Here is a 21740-nt window from a genome sequence, read left to right as displayed (position 1 = left end):
CGAAATTAGGATTATTTAGTCTAGAAAAAAGACGACTGAGGGGCGATCTAATAACCATGTATAAGTATATAAGGGGACAATACAAATATCTCGCTGAGGATCTGTTTATACCAAGGAAGGTGACGGGCACAAGGGGGCATTCTTTGCGTCTGGAGGAGAGAAGGTTTTTCCACCAACATAGAAGAGGATTCTTTACTGTTAGGGCAGTGAGAATCTGGAATTGCTTGCCTGAGGAGGTGGTGATGGCGAACTCAGTCGAGGGGTTCAAGAGAGGCCTGGATGTCTTCCTGGAGCAGAACAATATTGTATCATACAATTAGGTTCTGTAGAAGGACGTAGATCTGGGAATTTATTATGATGGAATATAGGCTGAACTGGATGGACAAATGTCTTTTTTCGGCCTTACTAACTATGTTACTTACTAACTATGTTACTATGTCTGACACAGTTAGTAGGCCAAAATAATAAATTGAGGTTAATGTACAGGGGTGGGCTCCTCTGCTGACTTGCAGACAGTGGTATCTGGTGTAAATGTAGGACAGGGCCCCTGAATATTTTTACTAGCATCATATATGTCAACAAATTGGTATTGGCAGTACCATTGAAGGATTTAACCGCATAGACAAAAAAGTGGTGGAGCAGTGAGAGATAATTTTGCAAGTGGTAAAGCACTGTTTGAGCTTGGGGGGAACACTCTCTCGTGGCCGGCGGTATTGGCACAGGGCCCCTCATGTTACAACGGTGTGTCTGACGTTGGATGCACACCACCACCGCCAGAGAGACTTCATTGTACTATGAGGGACCCTGTGCCAGTGCCATCGCCCAAACGTGGGCACACCCACCTCTTCCGACAAACGGCACTCTCACGGGTGCTTGCCCCAAGTGGCGACCACGGCCCCGTGGGGGGAGTCAGCCCATTTAGGGAGGTGTAAAAATGTTGTATGCTGGATATACAGCAGCTGCAAATGGAGAAATTGGAACAGTCAGTAAGACCAAAAGCAAGACCTTTTTACAGGAAAGCTAGGTGTCAGCCTGGAAAGGTGAGACAAAATAATTAGAAATCCATGATTGGTTCATTTTAATGAAGGTTAGATCATCAACATTTTGGGTAGCCAGTAGTGTTGAGCATTCCGATACCGCAAGTATCGGGTATCGGCCGATACTTGCGGTATCGGAATTCCGATACCGAGATCCGATACTTTTGTGATATCGGGTATCGGTATCGGATCAATAGGGATGTGTAAAATAAAGAATTAAAATAAAAAATATTGATATGCTCACCTCTCCGGCGGCCCCTGGACATCACGCTGCTAATCGGGAGGCTTCTTTGTTTAAAATGCGCACCTTTAGGACCTGCGAATGACGTCCCGGCTTCTGATTGGTCGCGTGCCGCCCATGTGACCGGCACGCGACCAATCAGAAGCCGCAACGTCATTCTCATTCACAAAAACTCCTAATTCTAGGAATTGAGGACCTGCGAATGACGTCACGGCTTCTGATTGGTCGCGTGCCGGTCACATGGGCGGCACGCGACCAATCAGAAGCCGGGACGTCATTCGCAGGTCCTAAAGGCGCGCATTTTAAACAAAGAAGCCTCCCGGTTAGCAGCGTGATGTCCAGGGGCCGCCGGAGAGGTGAGCATATCAATATTTTTTATTTTAATTCTTTATTTTACACATCCCTATGGATCCCAGGGCCTGAAGGAGAGTTTCCTCTCCTTCAGACCCTGGGAACCATGAGAATACCTTCCGATACTTGATGTCCCATTGACTTGTATTGGTATCGGATATCGGTATCGGCGATATCCGATATTTTTCGGGTATCGGCCAATACTCTCCGATACCGATACTTTCAAGTATCGGACGGTATCGCTCAACACTAGTAGCCAGACGACTCCTTTTTTCGGTCAGTATTGAACCAGCAGGAATGAATACTCTTTCTGATAGCACACTAGCTGCTGGGCAAGCAAGCTCCTGCAATGCATATTCTACCAATTCAGGCCAAGTGTCTATTTTTTCTGCCCAGTAATCAAATGGGAATGACGGGTTAGGGAGAACATCGATAAGGGAGGAAAAATAGTAACCATACTGGACAAATGTTGTCTCCTGTCACTTTGAATTGATGCTGCAGTACCTGTCCTGTCTGCGGTCATTGCGAAATCACTCCACAACCTGGTCAGAAAACCCCTCTGTCCAACGCCACTTCTGATTTGTGCACGTCTAACACCTCTGCCATGTTGCCCTCTGCAGCTCATGTGAGAACCATCACCACTGCTGTGTGCTGGGAATGCCTGAATCAAACGGTCTACAAGAGTTGCTTGTTTTGTTACCAATATTTGCTCAAGGTTCTCATATGGCATGATATTTTGCAATTTCCCTTTATAGCGTGGATCCAGGAGGCAGGCCAACCATTAATCGTCATCTGTCATAATTTTTATAATGCGGGGGTCCGTTTTTAGGATACGCAAGGCATAATCCGCCATGTGGGCCAATGTTCCAGGTGTCAATTTACTGCTTGTGCTGGGTTGAGGAGCACTTTCTGGCAAATCAACGTCACTTGTCTCCCTCAAACACCCAGAACCTGACCTTGCAACGCCACCAGTTTCTATTGCCCCCTGAGAAGCTTCCTTATCAAAAAAATATTCATCCCCATCATCCTCCTCGTCCGCCTCCTCTTCGCCCGCCACCTCGTCCAGTAGACTTCCCTGACCAGACAATGGCTGACTGTCATCAAGGCTTCCCTCGTACTCGGCTGCAGATGCCTGCTCCTTTATGTGCGTCAAAATTTGCATCAGCAGACGCATTAGGGGGATGCTCATGCTTATGATGGCGTCGTCTGCACTAACCAGGCATGTGCATTCCTCAAAACACTGAAGGACTTGACACAGGTCTTGTAGCTTCGACCACTGCACACCTGACAACTCCATGTCTGCCATCCAACTGCGTGCCCGTGTATGTGTATCCTCCCACAAATACATAACAGCACGCCTCTGTTCGCACAGCCTCTGAAGCATGTGCAGTGTTGAGTTCCACCTTGTTGCAACGTCGATTATTAGGCGGTGCTGGGGAAGCTTCAAAGATCGCTGATGGTTCTGCATACGACTGGAGTGTACGGGCAAACGGCGGATGTGCGAGCAAAGTCTGCGCACCTTCAGGAGCAGGTCGGGTAAACTGGGATAACTTTTCAGGAAGCACTGCACCACCAGGTTCAATGTGTGAGCAAGGCAAGGAATGTGTTTCAGTTGTGAAAGGGCTGTGGCAGCCATAAAATTCCTTGCGTTATCACTGACTACCTTGCCTACCTCAAGATGTACACTGCCCAGCCATGACTGAGTTTCTTGCTGCAAGAACTCGGACAGAACTTCCGCGGTGTGTCTGTTGTCGCCCAAACACTTCATTTCCAACACAGCCTGCTGACGCTTGCCACTAGCTGTTCCATAATGGGACACCTCGTGTGCAACAGTGGCAGCTGCGGATGGAGTGGTCGTGCGACTGCGGTCGCTCTCGCTTCTGCTGGAGGATGAGGAGGAGGAGGTGGGGGGCAAACGCCTACAGCCAACTGCTTCCTAGACCGTGGGCTGTCCCCTGTGGACCCTGCATCCACCACATTAACCCAGTGCGCCGTGATGGACACGTAACATCCCTGGCCATGCCTACTGGTCCATGCATCTGTTGTGAGGTGCACCTTTCTACTGACAGATTGCCTGAGTGCATGGACAATGCGGTCTTTGACATGCTAGTGGAGGGCTGGGATGGCTTTTCTTATAAAGAAGTGTCGACTGGGTAGGTCGTAGCATTGTACTGTGTAGTCCATCAGGGCTTTCAACTAACCGGTAGGGCATCATCTCTAACGAGATTAGTCTAGCAATGTGGGCATTCAAACCCTGTGTACGCGGATGAGAGAAAAAGTACTTCCTTTTTCTAATGAGAGTCTCTTGTAGGGTGAGCTGGACTGGAGAGCTGCATATGGTGGAACTAGCGGGGGTGATGGTGGACATGGCAGACTGAGAGAGGGTTGGTGATTGTATTCTTGCAGTTGGCCTACATACAGTGTTTCCTACCACGAACCTGGTGATTCCCTGACTGCTTTGGCCTTGCGACGAAACCTCCACATTTGCTGCAGGTGGTGTCGTAAACGGTGTGCTTACAGTGAGGAAAGGAATGTAGCGTTGCTGACTAGCTTAATTGTGAGAGGGTGCAATAACATTACGGGACGTTTGTTAGTTAGTCCAGGCTTGCAAGTGCATGGTGGTTAAATGTCTACGCATGCAACTTGTATTTAGATTTTTCACATTCTGACCTCTGCTGAAGGTCCATGAGCATTTCTTACAGATGACTTTGCACTGATCATTTAGATCTTGGTTAAAAAATTGGCAGACTGCACTCTTCCTACTATCGGATACCTTTCACAACACCAATAATGTATCCTATCGTGGTTAGCCAAGCATAATATAAACACCTATAGAAAAAGGCACCACACAAAAATTAGCATATAAAAAGGCCTTTATTAATAACAACAAGACCACAAAGTGGTCATAAAATTGCCTAGACAGGCAAAGGTGAGACACAAGAGACACAAAACAAATGGTGGACAAAAAACCTGGAAATAACAATAAAGTACGTATGTACATTCAGTGTGATAAAATAATACACATATGGGGTATAGGTAAACTAAATCAAGCGGCAAGGAAAATAAGATGGCATATGGCAAAGGTAATTAGTAGTCAGTGCTATAATTAATACTCAATATGTAGAGGAAAAAAGGGACGCATAATTTGGCATAGAAAGTAGTCCAAACATTGCACACAGACCCAGAGTGTACCAAGCTATTAATGACAAGGCTGAATGAGCCATATATATCGGTCTGTGAGCAATATAAAGGACGCCATAGCCTTTTAATAGTATAATCACTGAAGTGCCTAAGCAGCAAGTATATACCCACGTGTTGGAGAGGACCCAGGAGTCCATCACACCCGACGCGCGTTTCGCAAGGAAATGCTTCGTCAAGGGGTGCATTTCCTTGCGAAACGCGCTGACGAAGGCAGATGCCGAAACGCGCGTCGGGGTTCGGCACATCCCTGGGACACACTCACCATATAGCAGGTAATATCCATGGCTGGTTTTGTCCTATAATACTGACACCTTACTTTGTTTTGGCACTGTCTATTAGGTGCTCTATACCTATTTGGTTTTTTGGTCCTTTTGGCCCTTATCTAGTTTAGTAAACAGTATTAGCTGGTACCATCTCCTATACTTATGCTAGCACTTTATTTGGCCTCCTTCAGCCCATTGTTTATACTTTTGCACATGCACTTTACAATATGTTAGTATTTCATCTACCTTTTGACACCGCTATATGGTCTACCAAAACGGTCTATTAATAAGGATAAATTTATCATCATACTTTTTTGTATTCATTTTGTACTATTTATATGTCCCTAGTGATGTGCTGTATTTGGTATTCTTTCCCACCGTTCCACTGTATATTTTATAAATAAATATTGTTATTTCACACTTTATTTTGGACTTTCGTCTCGGTTTTTTTTCGTTTTTTCTTCTCTAAGATGGTGGGGACTGGGACCTATGTCATCACTCTGCCCGCACTCTGCGTCCACCTTCATTGGCTGAGAAATGGCATTGAACGCTTCATATGAAACGTGACTTTGGCGCAAAGATCACCGACCGCGTGGCCGATCCCACACTGGGATCGGCTCGGGTTTCACAAAACCCGACTTTGCCGAAAGTCAGCGACTTATGAAATTGACCGATCCGTTTCGCTCAACCCTAGTGAATGGCACTGCAAGGCCAAAAAAAGCTCCTTTATGTAATCCTATATAGTGTTTTTCCCCAATCTAGCAGGATACGGATGGAAACCCACTAATAGGAGAAAAACAGGAAAAATGTGCTGCAGGCAGCACTAATGCAAAAAAGGACAATTGAACAGCATGAGGCAGTGACGCACGATGAGCTGACTACAACCAGCGGTGGCTGTAGAACAGACAACAGTGTGCGCTGCACTCACACAGATACCTTGCAGACAGCTGAGAACAGCGCTGCTAGGCAAAAACAAGGTTCTCACACAGCGGTTGCTAAATTAGCCTGGGTAAAGCACAATGAAGGAAATTGCTATCTCAAAACTGGCCCTCAGTCAGAACACAGCGTCCTGTCCCTAACTGAATTCACAGCAGAGTGAACCCAAAATGGCGGCGGCGACTTTTATAGTGCATCATGACATAATTTCATCAGCCAATCACAGCCATGCCAGTAGTTACATGCCTACCATGCAGAATAGGATATGCCCACCCTTCTAATCATTCCTCATTGGCTGAATTCTGACTCTGAATTATGGGAACTTCCGATTCCAGTATCCGATATACTGAAAGTTTTGGAACTCGGTATCGGAATTCCAATATCGCAAATATCGGCCGATACTTGCAGTATCGGAATGCTCAACACTACTGAGCTCACATGTCACACCTTGGAGATTTTATCATGATGGCAGCCAGTGTTCTTTCAGATTGTGTCTTCAGCGCTGCTAGTGATGTACTGATGCATAAGCTCAACCGGCTGTACCCTGAAAGAGTCGACCACGTAACTTTCATCAAGATGAACAAGTCCTGAATCTCCAAGGACTTTTGCACCCCATCGCAGACTGCACAGACTAGGAGAAGTTTGTAGTGTGCTGCATTGATCTCCCGAAATTGCAGTCTGTAATATCTGTAGTGGGGCTTCTGTACTTGCTGTTGCTGCTGCAGATGTTATCACTAATTTGTGGAAATGTAAGCAGTAGTGATGGGCGAGCACTAATATGTGCTCGTTGCTCAGGTCGTGCAAATTGGAATACTCAGGTACTTGGCCAGAACAACGAGCCCAATGTAAGTCTATGGGAGACACCAGTATTTTTACCGCGAAGCCCCCGGGGGTCCTTTTAAGGTCTAAAAATGTCTGAAAATGATGGAAACACTGCTCAAATGACACAGTGACATAATGTGGATCGCCCCTGGAAGCATTCCTGACTCCTAGTTCACAGCCTTAATCATTTTTTACCGAGATTCATGCCATTTTTCCAGGTGCCACAAAAAACACATTAAAACGAAACCAAAATGGGTTTTGCTTGGAAATATGTCAAGGTACATGCTTTGCAGGTTAATGACTTGCCTGTAAGGCCAAATATTTAACCCCAGACCAAAAATTTCCTCTCCCACTTAGGCTTAGTTCAGACGTTGCATTTTTGAAGCGTTTTTCAACTTTAACATTGCTTTTAACCACTACAAATGCATTCACTGGGAAATATCATTGTAACATTTAACAACCCTAGCTGGCCATGTGGTGTGTGACACATAAGCAGACCCAACTTATTTCATTTACGAAGGAGGGACTGTTAAAGTCACTGAGCCTGTTTTTATTGGTGCATCAGGCAGCATTAATCTTCTTAAAAGGCCATTATTAAACAGTGGGTCTCCTAAGCTGTTGTAGCCTATGCTGTGAGAGGATGGGCTGCCAACAATTAGCACGCACCACAATACCCCTGTCATAAAATGTCCAGGGGGGACTCCTACTCCTGAAAAAGTGTTCCATTGAATTCAAGGCCTGCCCTGCTACCAATTCACATGCACCCCAATAAACCTTTGAACCTACATACTGGATGGGCCCAGGAAAATCCACTTCAAAATATGCATTTTGTGCTCCATACTCCTTTGTTTTATACATTGGCGGCAAGGCCAGCCCTGCTGCATAGTCATTCATATGCACCCCATTAGGCCTTAGAACCCACATACTGGATGTGCCCATGAAAATCCACTTAATAATATGCATTTTGTATTCCCGTACTCCTTGGTTTTACACATTGGCGGCAAGGCCAGCCCTGCTGCATAGTCAGTCATATGCACCCTGTTAGGCCTTGGAACCCACATACTGGATGTGCCCATAAAAATCCACTGCACAGTATGCATTTTGTGCTCCATACTCCTTTGTTTTATACATTGGCAGGAAGGCGAGCCCTGCTGCATAGTCATATGCACCCCATTAGGCCTTGGAACCCACATACTGGATGGGCCCAGGAAAATCCACTTCACAATATGCATTTTGTGCTCCTTCCTCCTTTGTTTTATACATTGGCAGGAAGGCGAGCCCTGCTGCATAGTCATATGCACCCCATTAGGCCTTGGAACCCACATACTGGATGCGCCCATGAAAATCCACTTCACAATATGCATTGTGTTTTCTATACTCCTTTGTTTTATACATTGGCAGGAAGGCGAGCCCTGCTGCATAGTCAGTCATATGCACCCCACTAGGCCTTGGAACCCAGATACTGGATGGGCCCAGGAAAATCCACTTCACAATATGCATTTTGTACTCCCATACTCCTTTGTTTTACCCATTGGCAGGAAGGCCAGCCCCGCTGCATAGTCAGTCATATACACCCCATTAGGCCTTGGAACCCACATAGTAGATGGGCCCATGAAAATCCACTTCACAATATGCATTTTGTACTCCCGTACTCCTTGGTTTTACACATTGCCAGCAAGGCCTACCCTGCTGCATAGTCAGTCATATGGACCCCATTAGGCCTTGGAACCCACATAGTGGATTGGCCCAGTAAAATCTACTTCACAATATGCATTTTGTGCTCCATACTCCTTTGTTTTATACATTGGCAGGAAGGCGAGCCATGCTGCATAGTCATATGCACCCCATTAGGCCCTGGAACCCACATACTGGATGGGCCCCACAAGGATTTAGATCAAACTGGCATAGTTTCAGTAAACCTTAATGTTTTACAATGACAAACAGCAAATTTATAGAGGCTTAGAACTGTTTGCGAATTAAATAAACAAACATGTATTGAGATTGTATCACTATGAGCATTGCCTGTCACATCTCTAAATGTTTAACAAGAAATGCAGCTATGTAATTGTCTGAATGCATTCGGTATACAGTATTTCAGTCTTGTTTACAAATCGCCATTTGTATATTCTCCATTTGTACATTTGAGGAAGACAAAATTAAGGCTCACAAGGAGAGAAACTAATATAGTGGACAAAGCTATATTTTTTATGAACTACTGAGGAAAAGTAACAGCATTTCTTTATCAAATTTATATGAAGTGTATTGTGTCCATGTCACGATTCACACCGTGCTGACACCACTATGTCACGGATCGGGGTGACCTTTGGCCAGCACCCGGCTATCACATGTGCAGGGGGGCTTATCTTAGTTACCCCTCCACTGCTACAATGTGATGAAAACACAAACAAAGGCTATTAACCTATCAATTTACCACAGGGGCTTATTTTAGTTATCCCACTGCTGCTACAATATCACGAACTGCAGGGATTTGTGTATATCCTGCTTTTCCAATTCCGCTTTGGAACTTGAAGCTCTCCGGCGCCTCCATTACCCTCAGGTTAGTCAGGGAACTGCACCTGGGATAATTAGTCACCGGACGGGCCACTTCACTGTGGACTGGCTAGCAGGCACGCTGCAGCGAGGAAATTATAAATGCTCAGGCCACAGCCAGAAAATAGCTTATAAAACCTAGTTCCGTCACTGCCAGCTCACCTGCCTAGCCCAGAACACACTTCGCTGCCACCAGCAAAGATTTCTCACAGAGAGGGGTTTGAGCCAACCCAAATTAGTAGAGTAATTACTTCAGAAGAGTTAGGGTATGCTTTAGAGCAGGAGAACAAAGCTAGTATTTTATATATTTTACTCCATAAAAGATTAGGCAGTGTTTATAAAAGGCATATAAAGATGTTACACTATGAGACAAAGTATGTACAAAGCAATTATAAAATAAACATGGATTAAAGGAAGATAAACTCACATGTTCTTAGATCATTTCAGGCAAACCATGCTGGTAGGCGGAGCCCCAAATGTCCCAATGCATCAGGGAGGCTGTCTGTATTGAAGTCCCAGGCAAGAATGAAGGCTGGATCGAGTGCAGCAACCTATAACTGCAGGCTTGTGCCATCACTAAAGGGGTTTGAGTTACCACTGCCCTCCCCTCTCCTCAGATGTACAGTTCTTTACCAACAATACTTATAATTCTCTTATCTTAGCTTGAGAACATGTTAGAATCACAGCACACCCATCATTCCTCTTATTTTAAAATTAGCTTTCTAATGATACCAAATTTGTCCTAGTTGTTCCACACAGTTCCGGAGAAATCCGCACTTTATACTCAATGTGTTTAGCTGCTCACACTTACAGTGTTTGACAGATCTACCGATGGAAGTTAGCAATATATACTCCTTATTTTTCTAGCTCAAATCGGTGGCCCAATATCTTATTATAATAGAACAAAGAACCTCATGTCTTTTGAGAGAGACTAGATCAGTTTCAGCTGGTACTGGAGGGAGATTTGTGCAGCTACAGGCGCAATAAAAATTCTTGTGGTAGGGGCCATGAGGGATTTGGGATCCACACACACATCTCTGCAAGCAGAAACGCAGAGAGAAAGGGGGGGGCAGAGCCCACAGTATGTGTGCTAACAGGGAAAATTAAAAATCATATTATACATTATCATCACAGTCCAATGTTAGCAACCAGGCAACACAAAAGGAGCTTTTCAAGTGAGCTCTTTAACCCCTTTCTGACGTGACATACTATCCCGTTGAGGTGGAGTGGGCCCGTATGACCACTGACGGGATAGTACGTCATACGCAATCGGCTGCGCTCATGGGGGAGCGCGGCCGATCGCGGCCGGGTGTCAGCTGACTATCGCAGCTGACATCCGGCACTATTTGCCAGGAGCGGTCATGGACTGCGCCTGGCACATTAAACCCCAACACACCGCGATCAAACATGATCGCAGCGTGCCAGCGGTACAGGGAAGCATCGCACAGGGAGGGCACTCCCTGCGGGCTTCCCTGAGACGATCGGTACAAGGTGATGTGCTCACCTTGTACCGAGCGTCTCCTCCCTGCAGGCCCCGGATCCAAAATGGCCACGGGACTACTTCTGGGTCCTGCAGGGAGTACTTCCAGAGCAGGCGCCTGTAAGGCTGAAAAGTGTCAGATCAGCGATCTGTGACTTTACAGTGATGTCCCCCCTGGGACAAAGTAAAAAAGTTTAAAAAAAATTTTTTTTAGATGTGTAAGAAAAAAAAAAATCCTAAATAAAGAAAAAAAAAATATATTGTTCCCATAAAGACATTTCTTCATCTAAATAAAAAAAAACAATAAAAGTACACATATTTAGTATCGCCGCGTCCGTAGCGACCCGACCTATAAATCTGTCCCACAAGTTAACCCCTTCACTGAACAACATAACAAAAAAAAAAACGAGGCAAAAAACAACGCTTTATTATCATACCGCTGAACAAAAAGTGGAATAACACGCGATCAAAAATATACATATAAATAACCATGGTACCGCTGAAAACGTCATCTTGTCCCGCAAAAACCGAGCCGCCAAACAGCATCATCAGCGAAAAAATAAAAAAGTTACAGTCCTCAGAATAAAGCGATGCAAAAATAATAATTTTTTCTATAAAATAGTTTTTATCGTATAAAAAGTAACAAAACATAAAAAAGTTATGTAAATGAGGTATCGCTGTTATCGTACTGACCCAAAGAATAAAACTGCTTTATCCATTTTACCAAACACGGAACAGTATAAACGCCCCCTCCAAAAGAAATTCATGAATAGCTGGTGTTTGGTCATTCTGCCTCACAAAAATCGGAATAAAAAGCGATCAAAAAATGTCACGTGCCCGAAAATGTTACCAATAAAAACGTCAACTCGTCCCGCAAAAAACAAAGACCTCACATGACTATGTGGACCAAAATATGGAAAAATTATAGCTCTCAAAAAAATATTTTTTGCAATAAAAAGCGTCTTTTAGTGTGTAACGGCTGCCAATCATAAAAATCCGCTAGAAAACCCGCTAGAAAAGTAAATCAAACCCCCCTTCATCACCCCCTTAGTTAGGGAAACCTTAAAAAATATGTATTTATTTCCATTTTTCTATTACGGTTAGGGTTAGGGCTAGGGCTAGGATTAGGGCTAGGATTAGGGCTAGGGTTAGGGTTGGGGCTAGGGTTGGGGTTAGGGTTGGGGCTAGGGTTGGGGCTAGGGTTAGGGCTACAGTTAGGGTTGGGGCTAAAGTTAGGGTTAGGGCTGGGGCTAAAGTTAGGGTTTGGGCTAAAGTTAGGGTTAGGGTTGGGGCTAAAGTTAGGGTTGTGGCTAAAGTTAAGGTTAGGGTTGGGGCTAAATTTAGGGTTAGGGTTTAGATTACATTTACGGTTGGGATTAGGGTTAGGAGTGTGTCAGGGTTAGGGGTGTGGTTAGGGCTATGGTTGGGATTAGGGTTAGGGGTGTGCTTGGGATAGGGTTTCAGTTAGAATTGGGGGTTTCCACTGTTTAGGCACATCAGGGCTCTCCAAACGCGACATGGCATCCGATTCCAGCCAATTCTGCGTTGAAAAAGTAAAACGGCACTCCTTGTCTTCCAAGCTCTGCGGTGGGCCCAAACCGTGGTTTACCCCCACATTTTGGGTATCGACGTACTCAGGAGAAATTTCACTACAACTTTTGTGGTCTAATTTCTCCTGTTACCAATGTGAAAATAAACATTTGGTGGCAAAAAGATCATTTTTGTAGAAAAAATGCGATTTTTTTATTTTCATGGCTCAACGTTATAAACTTCTGTGAAGCACATGGGGGTTCAGAGTGCTCACCACACATCTAGATAAGTTCCTTAAGGGGTCTAGTTTCCAAAATGGTGTCATGGTATCATCATACTCAGGACAAATTGGACAATAACGATTGGGGTCCAATTTCTCTTGTTACCCTTGGGAAAATAAAATTTGGGGGGCTAAAAAAACATTTTTGTGGGAAAAAAATTTATTTTTATTTTCATGACTCTGCGTTAGAAACTGTAGTGAAACACTTGAGGGTTCAAAGCTGTCAAAACACATCTAGATAATTTCCTTGGGGGGGTCTAGTTTCCAAAATGGTGTCATTTGTGGGGGGTTTCTACTGTTTAGGTGCATCAGAGGCTCTGCAAAGGCAACGTGACACCTGCAGACCAATCCATCTAAGTCTGCATTCCAAATGGCGCTCCTTCCCTTCCGAGCTCTGCCATGCGCCCAAACTGTGGTTCCCCCCACATATGGGGTATCAACGTACTCAGAATTTCTCTTGTTACCTTTGGGAAAATAAAAACTTGGGGGGCTAAAAACATTTTTGTGGGAAAAAAGTTAATTTTTATTTTCACGACTCTACGTTATAAACTGTAGTGAAACACTTGGGGGTTCAAAGCTGTCAAAACACATCTAGATAAGTTTGTTAGGGAGTCTAGTTTCCAAAATTGTGTCACTTGTGGGTGTTTTCTACTCTTTAGGTGCATCAGGGGCTCTGTAAATGCATTGTGACGCCTGCAGACCAATCCATATAAGTCTGCATTCCAAATGGCACTTCTTCCCTTCCGAGCTCTGCCATGCGCCCAAACGGTGGTTCCTCCCCACATATGGGGTATCAGCATACTTAGGACAAATTGGACAACAACTTTTGGGGTCCAATATCTCCTGTTACCCTTGGGAAAATACAAAACTGGGGGCTAAAAAATAATTTTGGGAAAAAAATCATTTTTATTTTCACGGCTCTGCATTATAAACTGTAGTGAAACACTTTCCAAAATGGTGTCACTTGTTGGGGGTTTCAATGTTTAGGCCCATCAGGGGCTCTCCAAATGCAACATGGCGTCTCATCTCAATTCCAGTCAATTTTGCATTGAAAAGTCAAACGGCGCTCCTTCCCTTCCGTGCTGTGCCGTGCGCCCAAACAGTGGTTTACCCCCACTTGTGGGGTATCGGCATACTCAGTACATATGGCACAACAACTTTTGGGGTCCATTTTCTTCTCTTACCCTTGGGAAAATAAAAAATTGGGGGCGAAAACATCATATTTGTGAAAAAATATGATTTTTTAATTTTTACGGCTCTGCATTATAAACTTCTGTGAAGCACTTGGTGGGTTAAAGTGCTCACCACACATCTAGATAAGTTCCGTAGGGGGTCTACTTTCCAAAATGGTGTCACTTGTGGGGGGTTTCAATGTTTAGGCACATCAGGTGCTCTCCAAACGCAACATGGCGTCACATCTCAATTCCAAAGCTGTCAAAACACATCTGGATAAGTTCCTTAGGGGGTCTAGTTTCAAAAATGGTGTCACTTGGGAGTTTCTACTGTTTAGGTGCATCAGGGGCTCTGCAAATGCATCGTGATGCCTGCAGACCAATCCATCTAAGTTTGCATTCCAAATTGCGCTCCTTCCCTTCCGTGCTCTGCCATGCGCCCAAACAGTGATTTACCCCCACATGTGGGGTATCGTCTCGAGCGGAGGACTCCGTATTTGCTTCCTGGCACACTTCTCCTCTCACTCTAACAGTTGGGATTAGGTCCCTGACTTTACGTTATTCCACGTTTTCTAAGACGCTGCGTTCAGTGTGCACAGAGACACGGTTGTCTCTCCATTTATCTCTAAGTACGTTACTGAGGAAGGTCTTGTTGTATTGGACCGAAACGTTTATGAGTACTACATTAAAATTTCACCAGAGCATCTAAGTTGAGTGCAAGGTCTTTTCTTTATATACTCCGAGGTGTCTAGGGAGTGTCAGGAACATCCCACGGCTATTTCTAGTTGTGTTGTTAGGATTAGGGACTGCGATCAGTAGAGATACCACCTTCTCAGAGCTCGCTCCATGTTGCATTTTAGCCACCAGGTCATTTCAGTATGGCCTCTTAACCACCAGGTCATAACAGAAACCTTGGAGGGTTAAAGGGAAGGTGCCACCAGCTTTTTTGTAGTTTGTTTTTTGTGAAATTAAGCTTAAAATAGTAAATAAAATGTATTAATGCAATGTTTGCACTGTTTGCAAACATTTCTATATGAAAAATATTATATATTTTCTTACAAATATATATATTGACCACTAGGGGGAGTGTTTTCCATTTTAGACCTCAAGCAGCTATGGTAAGACTTACGAGCTTTACTGTTAGCAGCAAAATTGGGGCAGTAACTGCTGACATCACCATTTCCCTCCCCTTTTGGGTGGTCTAATATCCCTGGGGCAGAATGAAGAGCAGCATCACAGGGCAGAGCCATTTTGTGTGTGACTGCCCTGTGATCTGCTATCACCAGCAGTTACTGCATCAGAAACACAACTACAGAGTTTACAAAAAAATCAGAACATGGTAGACTGGAGGAAAAGTGAAGACATGTGGTGTTTATGTATGGAGCAGCATTATCTGAGCAGAGCTGTCTGTGACTCATCCCTCAGTAAGATAAGAAGGAGGAGATCCAGGTCTGCAGAGAATGGCCAGGCATTGTGGAGGGAGGGGAGAGATACATTGTATGGCAGAGAGAGAGAGGCAGGCTGTGAATGCAGCTTACCAGAGATCACCGGGTCTGTGTGTGAGGAGGCAGAGACAGAGCAGGAGAAGCACACAGGGCAGCGTGTGAGAGCAGAGGATGTCTGCCCAGGACGTGCAGTGCAGTGCCTGGAGTACAGAGGAGCATGGAGATAAATTACCCACACTCCCCATCCTCCGGTTCCAGTGAGTGCTTCTCTCCTGCGATAGAAAGTAAGTGGAGCTCAGCAGATAGCACTGGGCTATAATAAAATGACGGCCAGTCACACCTACAGCAGTGAATTGTGCAGCCCACAGAGGCGTGCCCAGCTCACTGCTAAAGCAGCTACAATGTTAGAGATAGGGTCAGCGCCGGTCTATTATCTCCTATGTCCATGGGGTGCCGTAAAATGACACTGATAGTGTCATGACCTGCTGTGAAACCAAGATGTCAGCCCCCAGTGCCTTCTTTAAACTCATATTACACACGTAATCTGTTTCACATGCATTTAAAACTTGGTTATAGCAGCATGATATGCTACATTACAGTGATTTATTAATGATCTACAAACTCGGTACCTTCCCTTTAAATGGGAAGGCAATTTTATTCTACTGGATCTCAAATTTCATCAGAAAGCACTGGGTCTATTATTTGCACAATGTTTGCAGACTAACTTTGTGCATTAATGAACATAAAACATGAAATACAAATTGTGTAAGTGAGATCTTAAGCTAGAAACATTGTAAATATAGAAGTGTCACAGCTGCACCTCTGATAATGGCATACCTCCCAACCGTCCCGGATCTAGCGGGACTGTCCTGATTTTGACAGTCAGCCCCGCGATCCCGGGCGGGACATCAATTGTCCCGCAGTGGTTGGGAGGTGTGTGTATCAGCCGGTAAGCTGAGAGCTCCCTGAGTCCCTGCACCAGGCCCGCACAGCAGCACACGACATAATGGCTGCTCTGTGCACAGGACCTGTGATGAGGTCACAGGATGGGAGGAGTCAGGGGTCACATGATCGGGAGGAGGACCTCCGTGTACAGGACTTTGCTGGTTGCCATGGCGCCGGAGGAGGGTAAGGCAGCGTATGTGTGAGATCAGGAGGAGGTGTTTACAGGGTGGATGTAGCAGAGCCGTGTGTGTATGAGGTGTATGGATCAGAGCAGCGTGTGAAAGGTCTATGGAGTGGAGTCGTGTGTGTACGATGTGTACAGAGCCGTGTTCATGAGGTGTACGGAGCGCAGCCGCGTGTGTATGAGGTGTACGGAGCAGAGCAGCGTGTGTATGAGGTGTACGGAGCGGAGTCGTGTGTACAAGGTGTACGGAGCACAGCCGCGTGTGTACGAGGTGTACGGAGCGCAGCCGCGTGTGTACAAGGTGTACGGAGCGGAGCAGCATGTGAAAGGTGTACGGAGCGGAGTCGTGTGTACGAGGTTTACGGAGCACAGCCGCGTGTGTACGAGGTGTACGGAGCGGAGCAGCATGTGAAAGGTGTACGGAGTGGAGTCGTGTGTACGAGGTGTACGGAGCACAGCCGCGTGTGTACGAGGTGTACGGAGCGGAGTCGTGTGTAAGAGGTGTATGGAGCCATGTGTACGAGGTGTACGGAGCACAGCCGCGTGTGTACGAGGTGTACGGAGCGGAGCAGCATGTGAAAGGTGTAGGAAGTGGAGCCATGTGTACGAGGTGTACGGAGCACAGCCGCGTGTGTACGAGGTGTACGGAGCGCAGCCGCATGTGTACGAGGTGTACGGAGCGGAGTCGTGTGTAAGAGGTGTACGGAGCCATGTGTACAAGGTGTACGGAGCACAGCCGCATGTGTACAAGGTGTACGGAGCGGAGTCGTGTGTAAGAGGTGTATTCAGCCATGTGTACGAGGTGTACGGAGCACAGCCGCGTGTATACGAGGTGTACGGAGCGGAGCCGTGTGTACGAGGTGTACGGAGCGGAGCCGTGTGTACGAGGTGTACGGAGCACTGCCGCGTGTGTACGAGGTGTGCGGAGCACAGCCGCGTGTGTATGAGGTGTACGGAGCACAGCCACGTGTGTATGAGGTGTACGGAGTAGTGCCGTGTGTGTACGAGATGTATGGAGAGGAGCCGTATGTGTATGAGGTGTACGCAGTGGAGCTGTGTGTGTGCAAGGTATGCGGAGCAGTGTGTGCAATGTGTATGGAGCGGAGCGGTGTGTGTATGAGGTGTACGGAGTAGTGCCGTGTGTACGAGATGTATGGAGCGGAGCCGTGTGTGTATGAGGTGTATGGAGCAGAGCCGTGTATGAGGTGTATGGAGTGGAGCTGAATGTGTACGGAGCGGAGCCGTGTGTGTATGAGATGTATGGAGTGGAGCCGTGTGTACGGAGCGGAGCCGTGTATGCAAAGTTTACGGAGCGCAGCCGCTTGTGTAGGAGTAGCTATGTGTGGCCATTATCATGTGCGGCCAATATACTGTATGGAGCATCATGTGTGGCCATTATACAGTATGGAGCATCATGTGCGGTCATTACACAGTATGGAGCATCATGTGCGGTCATTATACAGTATTATTGAGCATCATGTGCGGTCATTATACAGTATGGAGAATCATGTGTGGCCATTATACAGTATGGAGCATCATGTGCGGTCATTATACAGTATGGAGCATCATGTGCGGTCATTATACACTATGGAGCATCATGTGTGGTCATTATACAGTATGGAGCATCATGTGCGGTCATTATACAGTATGGAGCATGATGTGCAGTCATTATACAGTATGGAGCATCATGTGCGGCTATTATACAGTATGGAACATCATGTGCGGTCATTATACAGTATGGAGCATCATGTGTGGCCATTATACAGTATGGAGCCTCAAGTGCGGTCATTATAAAGTATGGAGCATCATGTGTGGCCATTATACAGTATAGAGCATCATGTGCGGTCATTATACAGTATGGAGCATCATGTGTGGCCATTATACAGTATGGAGCATCATGTGCTGTCATTATACAGTATGGAGCATCATGTACTGTCATTATAAAGTATGGAGCATCATGTGCAGTCATTATACAGTATGGAGCATCATGTGCGGCTATTATACAGTATGGAGCATCATATGCGGTCATTATACAGTATGGAGCATCATGTGTGGCCATTATGGAGCATCATGTGCGGTCATTATACAATATGGAGCATCATGTGTGGTCATTATACAGTATAGAGCATCATGTGCGGTCATTATACAGTATGGAGCATCATATGTGGCCATTATACAGTATTGAGCATCATGTACGGTCATTATACAGTATGGAGCATCATGTGCAGTCACTATACAGTATGGAGCATCATGTGTGGCCATTATACAGTATTGAGCATCATGTGGGGTCATGATACAGTATTGAGCATCATGTGGGGCCATTATACAGTATTGAGCATCATGTGGGGTAATTATACAGTATTGAGCATCATGTGGGGCCATTATACAGTATTGAGCATCATGTGGGGTCATTATACAGTATTGAGCATCATGTGTGGTCATTATACAGTATAGAGCATCATGTGCGGTCATTATACAGTATTGAGCATCATGTGGGGCCATTATACAGTATGGAGCATCATGTGTGGCCATTATACAGTATGGAGCATCATGTGTGGCCATTATACAGTATTGAGCATCATGTGGGGTCATTATACAGTATTGAGCATCATGTGTGGCCATTATACAGTATTGAGCATCATGTGGGGCCATTATACAGTATTGAGCATCATGTGGGGTCATTATACAGTATTGAGCATCATGTGGTCATGTGGGGTCGTTATACAGTATGGAGCACTGTGTGGCCATTATACAGTGTGGAGCACTGTGTGGCCATATTTTTTTTTATAATTATTCTTTATGAACAGTGTGATCAGCAGTGCTAAATGGGTGTGGTTGAGACATGGATATGGGTGTGACTAGTGAATGGGTGTGGTCAGAGGTGTGGCCTAAAATTTGCCGCGGCTGTTGCTATTGGTCAGAGGAAGGTGAGAACTCTAGGAGCACTCTATTGGTTGGTGATTTTTAGAAGATCAATGATGGTGGAGTGTTGCCTAGAGTTTGTGTCTAAATTTGTATTATGGACTGTGTTCCACCTGACTGCATTTATTCAACTAGATATGATTTATTTTCAAAATGTGTGCCTAAACCTAACCACTTCTCCTGTATCTCAATATGCCTGCTACTGACCCATACATGTTTGAAACCGGGTTCTACCCATACCTGCAGCCTGACCACACAGTGGGAATTCTGTGAATTGTGACCTGGAAAACTTGCCAATAATGTCCAAACCTTCTTTGAAAGTTAATTGCAAAGAATATTGGATTGCTTTGATCACAGTCTACAGAAGAAGCTGTGCCAATTGAAAAAGCTCAGTTAATCTCCTAGCGCCATAGACTTGAATGACTAAGTTAGATCCGCAAATTGGATGAGAATAGCACTTGCTGTGAGTGACCTCGCTCTCAGATCCATGATATTAACAGATGTGTGAATACATCCATTTTACTCTATAAGACCGAATGCTGCCAAAGGGATAAAATGTTTTTACTTGGATAGCATTCAGATTTGTCACACGAATGTGTGAATGTTGCTTAAGGCTAAGTTCACACTATGCTGATGCATAGTGGCAAATACAGCCTTGAGTATAGCTACAGTGTGTTTGTATTGCACAGCATTAGTCCTCCTCACTGCTTCTATGTTGCTACTGGAGTTATGACAATGATAATTTGGGAACAGCATGCATGTGCATTTGCGGTTTTGTTGCCTATACAAGCCCAACAAGACTGCTACACAACTTCTACTTAGGCCTCTTTCACAAGTCAGTGTGTCCAGTAAGTGTAGTGACAGTTTTCACATGTACTGGAGACACACACTTACACCCATTAAAGTGAATGGGTCTGTACACATGTCAGTGCTTTTCCATGGGCAAAATATGCTGACATGTCCATTTTTAACAGCTGCCAAACATCCCACACATGTGCACACTGATGATACATGGATGACATCCATGTGCCATCAGTCTGACATGTTCCAGCGCCTGGGAATCAGCGATACTTTTAACTCTGTTCCCAGGCACTGGGTGCTGAAGACAGCTCTCATCATTCTCCCCTGCTCTGCTGGCGATCAGCGCTAGTAGGGGAGAATGTTCAGAGTTGTATTCAACTGATAGCATCGAGAGCAGACGGCTGATGATTGGACTAATACTCCCATCAGCCTACACCTGCTGCGACTAATAACAGTGAGAGTAGGCAGCGGCTGTTGGGAGTATTGATTAGCCGCTGCCTGTACTATAAATAAATAAACCAGCGTGGATTCCCCTGTATTTTTTATAATAAGCCAGGCAAAACTGACAGCTGCAGGCTGCAACCCTCAGTTGTCAGCTTCATCAAGACTGGTTATCATGAATAGAGGGGTCCCCATGCTCTTTTTTAAACGTATTTAAATAAATAATTTTAAAAAACTGCGTGGGGTCCCCCCATTTTTGACTGAATGACAGACAGGTGAGGGATATGGTTGCTTTTTTCTGTTTTTTTTTTTTTAATTACAGGAGACGAGGGCTTCAATGGATTGGGCCAGGCAAAGCGCCAGAATTGGCAAGTCTAATAGGTTTGCCTTTTCTGGTTGTTTGCAGGCTGCTAATTATAGACTGGGGGTCAATATTCATGGCCCCTTACGAGCCTGAGAATACCAGCCACCAGCTATCTGATTTAGCTTGGCTGGTAGTCAAAAATGAGAGATTGCAGCCCGCAGCTGTCAGTTTTGTTTTGCCTGGCTGGTTCTCAAAAATACATGGGAACCCACACCGTTTTTGTTGTTTAGTTATTTATTTATAGCGCACGTGGCGGCTAATACTCCCATCAGCCACCACCTGCTCTTGCTGTTATCAGCTGAATACAGCTCTCAACATTGTCTTTTGCTAGCGCTAATTGCAGAGCCATCAATAGAGAATGATGAGAGATGTCTTCATCACCCAGCGCCAAGGGAACAGCGTAAACAGTACCGCTGCTTACCAGGCACTGGTATGTGTGGTACTGATGTGGTACACAGGCGACACATGGTTGCTACATGTATGCCATAAATATTGGACACATGGATACACAAACTCTGATATATCCGGTACTGGCTTTTCCACTACTAGAAATATCAAGAGGTGTGAAAGAGGCCTTAAACAGTGCAGGAACTTTGAGCTTTCAAGCAGATGAAGAATCAAAGGTGAGCTGCGCACCTGTATGTTAATGGATCCAATATCTCCACCAACAGTGCATGTTTTCCATACATTTGCAAAAACAAATTGTTTGCTGAAACTTATCTTGAAAATGCAGAAAAGTTACTGAGGCAGATGACTTAGCTAAATTGCTTTATAA

The sequence above is a fragment of the Ranitomeya imitator genome, chromosome 1, assembly GCF_032444005.1.
Source record: "Ranitomeya imitator isolate aRanImi1 chromosome 1, aRanImi1.pri, whole genome shotgun sequence".
Lineage (NCBI taxonomy): Eukaryota > Metazoa > Chordata > Amphibia > Anura > Dendrobatidae > Ranitomeya > Ranitomeya imitator.
This window is presented reverse-complemented; position numbering follows the sequence as displayed.